This window comes from Gadus morhua, chromosome 22 (assembly GCF_902167405.1).
Source record: "Gadus morhua chromosome 22, gadMor3.0, whole genome shotgun sequence".
Taxonomy (NCBI): domain Eukaryota; kingdom Metazoa; phylum Chordata; class Actinopteri; order Gadiformes; family Gadidae; genus Gadus; species Gadus morhua.
In genome coordinates this window covers 6082067-6094566 of record NC_044069.1, presented here as the reverse complement: position 1 = coordinate 6094566, position 12500 = coordinate 6082067, and the positions used below count along the sequence as shown (strand labels likewise).

The following is a 12500-nucleotide window of genomic DNA, read 5'->3' as shown; positions in this document are numbered from 1 at the left end:
TATCAGAATTTACCCAAAATTGAGAGCTTTGGCGATGGATGAGTCTGAATCTCACACACACACACACACACGCACAAACTTTGAGATTAAACACTTCGTGACCGACGGCGTGAAAACCACAAATCTTATCGCTTTGACGAGTCGCACGCCGTGAGAAAAAAGCCAGGCTTTCCCAGGATGTTCAAGCACGGGGGGGGGGGGGGGGGGCATTGTCGTAGCGACGCGGCCCGTCAACAAACAAACTAGCACGCAATTTCCTCCAATCAAAACACGCAGAGCCGAGGCGCTGCTGCTGCTGTGATGCTAATTGCGCTAGCACAGTGGTGTCAGAGGGGAGGGGCTTAATTTGATCGCCCTGAATGAAGAATATGGTCACCTGAGAGAGAGAGAGAGAGAGAGAGAGAGAGAGAGAGAGAGAGAGAGAGAGAGAGACAGAGAGACAGAGAGAGAGAGAGAGAGAGAGAGAGAGAGAGAGAGAGAGAGAGAGAGAGAGAGAGAGAGAGAGAGAGAGAGACCAGAGAGAGAGAGAGAGAGAGAGAGAGAGAGAGAGAGAGAGAGAGAGAGAGAGAGAGAGAGAGAGAGAGAGAGAGAGAGAGAGAGAGAGAGAGAGAGAGAGAGAGAGAGAGAGAGAGAGAGAGAGAGAGAGAGAGAGCGCTGAGCTGGAGTCAGGGACAGTATGGAGAGCAGGACACCACCGCCCTCCTGATGTGGTGCACCACCTGTCTGCCCCGCCCAAACATCTGGTGAGAGGAGCCCCCCCTGCTGAGACCCGGGTGGAGCGACGCACCACCTTTAGTCAAGGACGCGCAAGGGCGTGGTGTGTGTGTGTGTGTGTGTGTGTGTGTGTGTGTGTGTGTGTGTGTGTGTGTGTGTGTGTGTGTGTGTGTATGTGTGTGTGTGTGTGTGTGTGGTCAACCGGAGTGAATTAAATTTGCTCTTGAAAACAACCCCCCCCCCCACAGACACACACACCTACACCGCCCTACACACACATTGCAAACACACACACACACACACACACACACACACACACACACACACACACACACACACACACACACACACACACACACACACACACACACACACACACACACACACACACACACACACACAGGATTGAGTCGTCCACCATGTGTGCAGCAGTAAGACACGGAGGGGTGCCTCGTGATGCTCGGAGCCGTAAGGTCAGGACAGCTAGCGTCCGGCTAGCCGCTAACGAGCTCGGCGACCGTCGGCACAAAAAAAAAAAACGAGATGAAACCCACCAGAGCAGCGAGCGCACGTCAACACACACGTCTTCCGAGGCAGCTGGTTCCTGTGTCTGCCGACGTGAGCCGTGAACGGGAGTCCACGCCAAGACGGGGGATATTTATTTGGCTTTTGTTTGGTCCAAAGCGGAGGAAGTTTGGCTTTCCCTCGGCGATCACTCTGCCGCGGCCGGGGAGCCAGCGAGACAGCGAGACAACACTTCCTCCAGGCTCAGAGCCCCCTCGCATCCGTCAGAACCACAGCTGGTCCCCAGCAGACCAGACCTGGTCCTCAGGAGCTCCTTCGACTCGTCACAATTTAACAACAAAATATACACTTCTACTTTGTCGACCACAAGCATGAGTTTGGCTCCGTCCTAGGGGCCCCAGTCATCCACCTCTGAAGTCCCCCCCCCCCATCCTACCCCCATTCGTCACAATAAGCTCCTACTTGGTCCGGGCTTAGGGATTCAAAGGCTGCTTTATGCCGGCTACGCTACAGCAACAGCTTCGTTGAATTATTTAAAACTGTTGATTTTTCCTTCACTTCACTGCATTATTTTTGTATCTGTGTCATACTCTCACTACAGACTCGGAATCCGACTCGTCACGATCGAACAACAAGACATAATACACACAAGATACTCAAATAGTGAATACTAACAAACATTTAAACCAAACACGCAAATAGCCTCACCGCATCCTATCATCCTCCACTAACATGAATAGTCAACGGTTCGTGTCGGATTAACTACCAACGACACAATCGTTCTGAACAAGGCCTCATCTCCACAAACCTTTGGTCCTCAACAGATTAAAACCCACGGTGTGAACACCCGTCAAAAATACTGATTATTTAACAGGCCCCGGGGCGCAGGTGAATGGCCCTTCAGCAGGTACGAGTCGGGCGTCTTTCACGAGCAGCTCGGGAAAACACTGACAACTTAACCCAGGCGGTCAGCTCAGCTCTCGTTTCCCACCTCGTTGTTGTACTGAGCTCAAGCGTTCTGCGTTTTGGGTGTTTGCGCGCCTCTACCTGTCTGCAGGTGAGCAAGGCACACTTGCGTCGCCGCTCATGTCGCTGACGCCGTCTGTTGGGCGTTGCCGGGGGCGACCGGGCGGTGACCAGCCGACTGACCTAACCGTTTTTTCCCTCGGGGCTGTCAGGCGTCTCAACCAGCCTCTGGAACCCGGTGACGGAATGAATCACCCCGACGTACAGTAGGTACGCACGGATCAACTCCTACGGGCGCTCGGTGTACATCCGCACTCCTACACGTTACATCTTAGATAGTTCCTACTCTCATTCCAATACAACTTTGAGGTAGTGTTCTATTTCTGCCATGTATATTTCTGTTATTTTTCTTTGATCATTTTCTTGCCCTTATGGATGATGACTCTTGTGTATAAATACAGATATAAATGTTTTATCTGCGTAGTTGTTGCCGCCATGTTCTGAGAATGACCTTGTTCAGAATGACCCGGTGTTCCGGTCCTGAGCATTCAGACACTGTCGGGTTGGATCCCCGCTGTCTCAAACCCATGGCTCCTACAGGCACGATGGAGCCTGAGCCTGATAACCCCGACTCCTCCCTGCGCCACCACGACCCGTCCCTGACCCCGCCGTCCGTCCACTCACATAACAGCGTCTGCTATACAAACCAACCACCAACATATCCAGACTGACTCCAAGTTCACAATAAGAAACTGGTAAATATTAATATAAATCACAAACAACGAAAAGAGAGAGACAGAGAGACAGAGAGACAGAGACACAGAGAGAGAGAGACAGAGAGAGAGAGAGAGAGGGAGAGAGAGCGACAGAGAGACAAAGACAGAGAGAGAGACAGACAGAGAGAGAGAGCGAGAGAGAGAGAGACAGAGCGACAGAGAGAGAGAGAGTGAGAGAGAGAGTGAGAGAGAGAGTGAGAGAGAGAGAGAGAGAGAGACCAGAGAGAGAGAGAGAGAGAGAGAGAGAGAGAGAGAGAGAGAGAGAGAGAGAGAGAGAGAGAGAGAGAGAGAGAGAGCTCACCTTCCGTCCCTTCGTATTAAAGGTGTCTGCTGAACAGTCCAACAACCAAATCTAGGCCGACTCCAAGTTCACCATAACAACACACTCTCACTTTGCACACACACACACACACACACACACACACACACACACACACACACACACACACACACACACACACACACACACACACACACACACACACACACACACACACTTTGGCTCTGTCGACCACAAGCATGAGTTTGGCTCCTAGGGGCCCCAGTTATCAACCCCTGAAGCCCCCCCCCCCCCCCATCGCTCCATCATCCCACCCCCTCACGGCCACAATCCCCCCCTCCCCCCCCAAAGTCATATCTACATTCTCTCTCCCCCCCCCCCACCACCCCCACCCTCACCCTCGCCATGCCTGCTGCGTCCTGATTGGCCGGTTGCTTCCTGGCGGCAGGACATGAGGCCCTCATCACCTGGGCCCGCCTGTTTCCCTGGTAACCACCACCCCGGCCCGGGTACTGCACACCATTAGGCAGTGCCAGCGTACTCGGCGTACCAGAGCACACACACACACACACACACACACACACACACACACACACACACACACACACACACACACACACACACACACACACACACACACACACACACACACACAGACACACACACACACACACACACACACACTTACTGAAAAACACAAGCACACGTTTGTGCACAAAATGTGAACGCACACATTGACACACACAGAGACGCTTACTGAAAACCGCAAACACACACGTTTTTCACACAACTGTGCACGCACACACTTTGATACAAACAGAAACACTTACTTCAAAAACACAAACACACACGTAAGTGCACCCATATACACACAGAAACACTTGTTTAAAAACACGCACACACCACACGCATTAACACACACATGCACGCGCACACACATATACACACACACACGCTCAAATACATGTATCTACAAACGGATTCATATACACTCACATAAGCATACGCACATAAACAGCCACACAAATACACCCCTGCACCAATGCCCATTTCAGGACTTCCACCTCGGTTGCGTCATATTGATTCAACCCTGTGCTTTTTCCAAACGCACCAGCCTAACTGTACTTATATATATTTATATACACATCATTATATATTGTTTTATTACCTCTGCACCCGCGGTGCCAGACATAGCTTCCTACTCGTCACATTTTCCTGTCCCTCCGAAACCATAGAAGAAGATGATGGCTTCCACACCCTACCCCCCCCGCCTCCCCCAACACCCTCCCCCCCCTCCCCCCCTCCAGGAGGGAGCCGGAGCCAAACAGAGACAGCTTTTGTGTCGGTCAGTGTGAGGATGAGGAGGATGATGATGATGATGACGTGGTTGTTTAGGGAGTGGGGAGGGGTGGGAGGAGGAGGGGGGGGGGGGGGAGGGGGGGGAGGGGAGGGAGGGGGGGGGGGTGGGAGGAGGAGAGAGGGGGGGGAGGAGGAGGAAGGGTCCGCCCCCTCAGACGCTGACGTGCGGGGCTACCTTCAGGAGAACTTCAACTGCTATCGGCTCCCCCCCCCCCCCCCCCTCCTCCCACCCATCACGACCCGACCCCCCCCCCCCCCCCCCCCTCCCCCGGGTGACGGCAGCCATCGTTACGAAGCACCCTGCTGACGCCAGTTGAGGCTAAATCTGAAACATGTCCCCCCACCTCCCTCACTCCTCCCTCCTCCTCCTCCTCCTTCTCCCCTCCCTCACTCCCTCCTACCTTCCCTGCATCCTTCTCCCTCATCTCCTTCTCCCCCATCTTCACCTCCTCCTCCTCCATCTCCCTCTCCCTCTCTCCTACTCATACACCCCCCCTCCCCGTCCTTCCCTCTCTACCCTCTCTCTACCTCTGCCCCTCTCCCACACACTTCCTCACTCTCCCCCTCCCTCCCTCCCTCCCTCCCTCCCCCCCTCCCCCCCTGCTCCTACGACAACGCTCACCTTTCTGGCGTGCCAACATAAATTCCACTCGGCCCAAGTTTCCAGGAGGTGTCTCCGCGGAAACAGAGGAGCTCACCTGCTCCAATGGAAAAGTGTGTGTGTGTGTGTGTGTGTGTGTGTGTGTGTGTGTGTGTGTGTGTGTGTGTGTGTGTGTGTGTGTGTGTGTGTGTGTGTGTGTGTGTGTGTGTGTGTGTGTTATATCCTGTGTTTTGTTTTATTATATGAATATCAACTTGTTGTGGTTGTGCATCATATTAAGTGACGTTTGTGTAAGTATATCGATGTGTGTTGCTGCGAGTTGTGTGTGTGTGTGTGTGTGTGTGTGTCTCTGAGTTTATAAGCTTCCACTTCACTTGAACTATAAAGGATAATCCAAACTGTTACACTGACTGTACAGCAGGCCCTGTGGCAGGACCCTGACTTAAGCCTAGTGCAAACACACTCACAGCCAGACACACACACACACAAACACACACACACACACACACACACACACACACACACACACACACAGGTGCGCAAGCCAACACACACACGTATTTATTTACACTAAACATGTGCACACACGCACAACACCCAAACACACAAGATCACATATACAAGTACGCACAAGCACACAAAAACCATCACGCGCACACACACACACACACACACACACACACACACACACACACACACACACACACACACACACACACACACACACACACACACCTGCAGTCGTCAGAGGGCAGAGCGTAAATGGAAGGCAGGGAGAGAGAGAGTCTGTGCGAGTCTGCATCTTGTCATCCCATCGCCACGGTGACAGGTTAATGCCAACTGAAAGCATCTAATGAACGGCGGCCCTGGAAGAGACGTGTGTAGGGCCATCCATCAGGAGGAGACCCCCACACTGTCATCACAACGCAGGACCACACACACACACACACACACACACACACACACACACACGTGAGCAGACATGAATGTGAGCGCACACGCGCACACACACGCACACGCACACACACACACACACACACACACACGTGAGCAGACATGAACGTGAGCGCACACGCACACACACACACACACGAGCAGACATGAATGTGAGCGCACGCGCACACACACACACACACACGTGAGTCGACATGAATATGAACATATGAACACACACACACGTCTCACACACACACACGTCTCACACACACACACACACACACACACACACACACACACGCATGTGAGCGGACATTCATATGAAGACAATGAACAAAAACATACACACACACACACACACACACACGAGCAGGCATGAATGTGAACACATGAATACAGACAGTCAGACACATACACACACACACAGGCACAAAGACACGCAAATTAACCCAAGTCCACTGACACACACACACACACACACAGACACACACAAGACGGTTCCTGGAGTGAGCGGGCGGTATCCGCTCTGATAACATCAGAGCGCTCGCCTGCCACTCAAACTGAAAGTCGGAGCGCAGTGGCGGAGGAACGACGGCCAATAGCAGCTCACCAGACGAAGACCAAAAAAGGTCAAACACGCGAAAACCTTAACGTGCTTCACAAACAGGGGCATGCGAAATTGAAACCTTGCTTGAACAAGTACGTCTGAACATCCTAGTCGTACCAAGGTGTCCCGAGGTGAAGAAACACTTCACAAACACCTGGACCAGCAGCGCAGTGACTCAAGACAGTGGGTGCTGTGTGATGTCTCTTTAAACGAGCCGGGGGATAAACGGGTTTCCTGCGCAGGGCCAGGTGTGACGGCTGCATCGCTTCCTGCCGGTGTGTTCGGTTATTAGTCAGCAATCAATCAGCCACGAACCGTCCAAGGGGCCTGTTATGGGCCCCCGGGGCCCTCATAAGAAACACCTGATAACCCAGAACATCAGGAGGGACAGAGGAGAATGCTGTGAGACGTTTGTTTCTGAGCTAAAGATGTCGCTGATGTTCTCGCGTGTTTAAATGTTCTTTATTAACCCCGGGATAAGGGGATTAGGCTCTACCATACGGTCCCAAAAAAAAGTAAACTGGTCAATAAAATAAAAAGACATCTTCATACACACTATGAGCATCAGAAGCTTGAGAGCCGTATGTTAAATGCAAACATTTTTAACGCGAAAATGACAGTTGGTGGAGCATCGTTCTGTTCGACCTGCTGCTAAAGAAGCTAGCCCGCGGCGGCGCGCAAGCGCTTCAACCAACCGACGTAGCAAGGAATCAACATTAACCCGGCTTCAGGCTGGTAAAGTGTCCGTATTCGATTTCATTCACACACAAAAGCTGGCGCGCTCCCCTCCCTGTCGCACGTTTTCCCTCCCTTTCCCGCTCCCATCCCAGAAGCGAGAGCGTCTCCGAGGTTAACTTAGCGCTAAGCTAAACAGACGTCCCCGCGCTGGTTCCAGCCCTTCTGTTGTAGTTACCGTTGCTAAAACCCTGGCGTTGTTCCCCGCCTCTGGGAGAGAGAGTTCCCCTTTGTGTGACTCTCACCTCCTCCTCCTCCCTCCTCCTCACATCCACTCACACACACACACACACACACACACACACACACACACACACACACACACACACACACACACACACACACACACACACACACACACGATGGTAGCGCACGGAAACACCGGTTTGGCTGCCTAAGCATGACACAACGTGTAAAAATCCTCTCCGGCCCTCCCATAAACGTTAACCCTTCCACGGCAGCACGCTGAAGTGCCAGCCCTGGAAGCGCAAGAAAAACCCCAACTGTAAACCGTGCAGTGTTGTGAATTCATTACACAATTGGGAACGAATGCAAACCCCAGTGTAACACATGCAAAAACAGTGCAACTGCAAAGTGGGGCAGGGGTGGGAGTTGGGGGTTTTCGGGTCGCACGGTTTTTTGCAGGCGTTACAATTAACAATGAAGTATTTGGTCATCTTTTGACCGGCACGATTCTGCCGTGGTTGATGGAGGCTCCTGAGATGCGACGGGGGGAGTTTAGTGATCAGGACCCTGGAAGTGGACTCTAGCCCAGGCCTGACAGGAGACTGACTTGTGAGGAGCAGAGTAGGGTGGGGAGAGGGGGGGGTATGGGAGTGCAGAAGAGGACAGCCAACATTCAACAAAGCTTTGTACGTCGAGCACTCTATCCCGGGCTGACACAACTGTCAAGGGAGTCGTCTTTAAAAATCGATCATAAACTTTCGGTATTTTTATATATTCCCTGATAAAAATGATACACGGTTTATCGTCGTAAAGTATTAAACTGCGGTTTTGACTTCGACGATCGGGTTACAGAAGAAAAGACAGAAGACGTAATAAGGTCGAGTTCCGACTGGTTGACGTGCGTAACTAGCGTGTCGGTCACGGCCGCGGCCCGTTAGCATCGGGCCGCGGCCCGTTAGCATCGCGCGGCGGCGTGGCAGCGATCCGGTGGGCCGGACAGTTCAGTCACACCGCCGATCGCTAGCAGAGATCGGCTCATGGTTCTGGGAGTCAGGCAGACTCTGGCCCCAGGCTCTGTGTCTTCCAGCAGAGACAGCTGTGGCTTCACATCAGGGAGTTACAGTTAAAGACGCTTAGTGGAGTTTTATTTGACGTCTGTTGGACACCTGCGCTCTCCCCCCCCCCCCCCCCCCCCCCCCCCCGCTATTATTATCATCATCATCATCATCATCATCATCATCATCATCATCATCATCATCATCTCCTGTCTGGCTTCTGTTCGCTCTCTGGCTGTAAGACATTGAAGAAATAAATCTGAACTAATAGTCTAATATGGGAAGGTAAATCAATTATAGAATATACCGTTATTCTTAATAACAAAAACAATCCAAACAGGAGCAATAATTGATAACCAAATAAAACAGTTAACTCCAAACGTGATTAAATCACTCGTCATATCGAAACACGTGAAACCTCACCCTCTCACCACACATCCGTCGTCACCCGGGGACGTTCTCCGCGCAGGTAGCACACCTGTGGCTACACTAGTGCTGTTGTTGTTGTTGTTCTTGTTGTTGTTGTCGGGGCAAAACCACATGGTGTAGAAGGGCGGGTCAGCCGGGCAAGGCGTTTTAATTGCCTGTTTGTTGTAATTTGGACGACAGGAATGTCAGACAGGAATGTCAGTCGTCTGTGAAGGAGGGAATGCCCGGCCTACATTGGTTAAAGGGCACTGCAGGGAAAGGTCTGGAGAACACTGCGGCATGTTGGCTTGTTTGGATGTTAGCGTCGTTAGAGATGAATCTATCGATTTGTTTTGTGTTTGATCAGTTATTCTCAATCATGGGACTATAAAACCTGGTGAATAATGTCGAAGCCATTGCCTTCTGCGGTTCTGCAGCAGAACCTTAGTGTTTGGTTTCTTAGCCGGTACTGAACTGTCGATCGACACTGCTACGGATTTAAAACTAAAAGACTGCGAATATATCAGACGCAGCAGGTCAACACAGACACACACACACACAGCACCGGGAAAACATCGTAACGCAAGTACACACACACACACACACAAGCAGTTGCTCAAGCCAACACGGACGAACATGATACGCGCACACACACACACACACACACACACACACACACACACACACACACACACACACACACACACACACACACACACACACACACACACACACACACACACACACACACACACACACACACACACGTAACGGTGCATCTGTCACCCTAATGACTTGCGGGCCTTGTCGCTACCGAGTGCCAGAACATTTAAGCTGCTTAAGAAGGCTCTCTGCAGAGGGAGGCTGTGGTTCTGAGGAGGCTCCGGGCCCCCCCCCGCCCCCCCCCCCCGCCCTGGGGTTTCCATGACAGAGGGGAGCCGTCGGCAGAGCTCCGTCCTGCACTGGGACAGTCCTATGACTTCAGCTTTTCCCCTTCAGTGAGCTAGGACTGGGGGGTTATGGGGCCGTCCACCGCAACGGGGGGAGGAATGTGTGTGTGTGTGTGTGTGTGTGTGTGTGTGTGTGTGTGTGTGTGTGTGTGTGTGTGTGTGTGTGTGTGTGTGTGTGTGTGTCTGTGTGTGTTATGCATGCGTGTGTGTGTGTGTGTGTGTGTTTGTGTGTGATATGCATGCACGCGTGTGTGATATGCATATGTGTGATATTCATGTGTGTGTGTGTGTGTGTGTGTGTGTGTGTGTGTGTGTGTGTGTGTGTGTGTGTGTGTGTGTGTGTGTGTGTGTGTGTGTGTGTGTGTGTGTGTGTTGCATATGTGTGATATACACGTGTTTGATATGCATGTGTGTGTGATATGTGTGATATGTGTGTGTGATATGCGTGTGTGTGTGTCCGTGTGTGCGTGTGTGATATGCATGCACGCGTGTGTGATATGCATGTGTGTGATATTCATGTGTGTGTGTGTGTGTGTGTCTTGTGTGTTTGATGCATGGGTATGTGTGATATGCGTGTGTGTGTGTGTGATATGCGTGTGTGTGTGTGTGTGATATGCGCGTGTGTGTGTGTGTGTGTGTGTGTGTGTGTGTGTGTGTGTGTGTGTGTGTGTGTGATATGCGTGTGTGTGATATGTGTGTGTGCGTGTGCGTGTGTGTGTGTGTATACATTAGGCATGTGTATTTGTGTGCAACATGCGTGGGTGCAACATACATGCTTGCTTGATTGAGTGAGTGAATGATTGTGTCTGTGTGAGTGAGTGTGTATGTGCGTTTGTGGTGAGGACCAGAGGTGAGGGGAAAGAGAGCATCATCAGAGCTGCTTAGAGACCAGCTGTTTGAGGAAAGTAAACACAAGAGCAGGAGGGATGGGGGAGGAGAGGAAGGGAGTTCCTGATTTTCTTCTTTATTGCCCACAAACTGCGTCAGCGGATTGCCAAAACACACACACACACACACACACACCCGCGTAGGGTTCTCTCTCACACACACAAACACACACACACACAAAAACTGCAGCACAAGAGGACATAGACGTTGTATGTCATTTGATAAAGAAAAGTGTGTCAGGTCACGGTGTTGCAGGGAGAGGAAGTAAGCGGATGTCGCTTTGACGTGGTTCCACACGCACACGCACACGCACACACACACACACACACACAGGAAATGCAGACTTTGGGTAGCCTTCAAAACAACCCAAAACGAAACCTAGCAGCCCCATGAGTTCAACACCAGTAAGCACTCGCTCACACACACAGACACCTGTGTCTAACTTATCTGCAGAGTTACACGTAAGGTGCAATCGTCACATTACCAAAGCGATACCGGTGAGTATCTTATTCAGTTTCTAGGGTTGCTAAGCTGGGTCACGTATACTCGCGCTACCAAAAGTACTGTTTGTCACAGCAGATTTCAAGTTTGTGATTGTTAGAAACACTGCCAGAGCCGACCTCAGTGCTCATGAGCAAGGCACGGTGGACCAGTTAGTGAAAGTGCTACACATAAATTGAATGAAATCGATTTAGGCAAACAATTATTGAGCATTCATCGCTAAAATAACTGGAAAAATCCAAAGCATAATCTGTGCATCTGTGACCAACTGAGAATAATTGCAATAAAACATTTATTTTTAAACAAGATATTCAGTCTTACAGCCTTGCTCTTTCAGCTCTAGGCCGCTAAAAACTAAATAAATCCCGTTAATATTTATACATTCTCTAAAATACTGTAAACAACGGGAAGAAAAAATAGCCTTAAAACATGCCTTATTTGGCTGCCTTTTGTATATTTTTTCCCTCATCCGCCGCCATGAAACTGAAATATTTATGGCTGAGTAATTTCAGTGAATTCAAAACAGCAGGATGTGTTTGTTTAATTTTTAAGAAAATATTTAAAAAACAGCCACCAGCTACCGGGACAGATCTCCTATGGTCTGTTGATGTGGTAGGCCCTGACTGGAACTCAAACGCTGCGTTCTGCTTTTCCCCGTAGTAACCCCAGACATCTGTCCGGGGTGGAGAGATGACAAATGCCATCTGTTGACGTGTTGGTCGTTTCTGGGAACACGTTTACAACGGCTCCTCCCCAGAAAACGTATTTGTGTTAGCCAAAAGAAAAGACAGTTGGACCGAAGTTGTTCACTGGACCACGATGAAACAAAACCGTCGAGCTCGTTTTAACGCAAGACTTTTGAAAACACTTGGAATACTTTTCGAAAATCTAGGTGTGCCAAACCAACAGAAATGTGGAGCCAGAGAAGTTAAAAGGCAACCATAACATCCATGAACACTTCCCTTATCGGTGCCTGACTGAGAAGCACTTGTAAAACTGTCAACACAAGCCAG

General features: G+C 50.7%; 1 protein-coding gene across 1 annotated transcript in view; it reads right to left on the bottom strand.

The window, feature by feature from the left end:
• The window catches only part of hivep1 (HIVEP zinc finger 1), a 53595-nt gene that overhangs the window by 36606 nt on the left and 4489 nt on the right, over positions 1-12500 (bottom strand). The gene's annotated exons all lie outside the window — the stretch shown is intronic.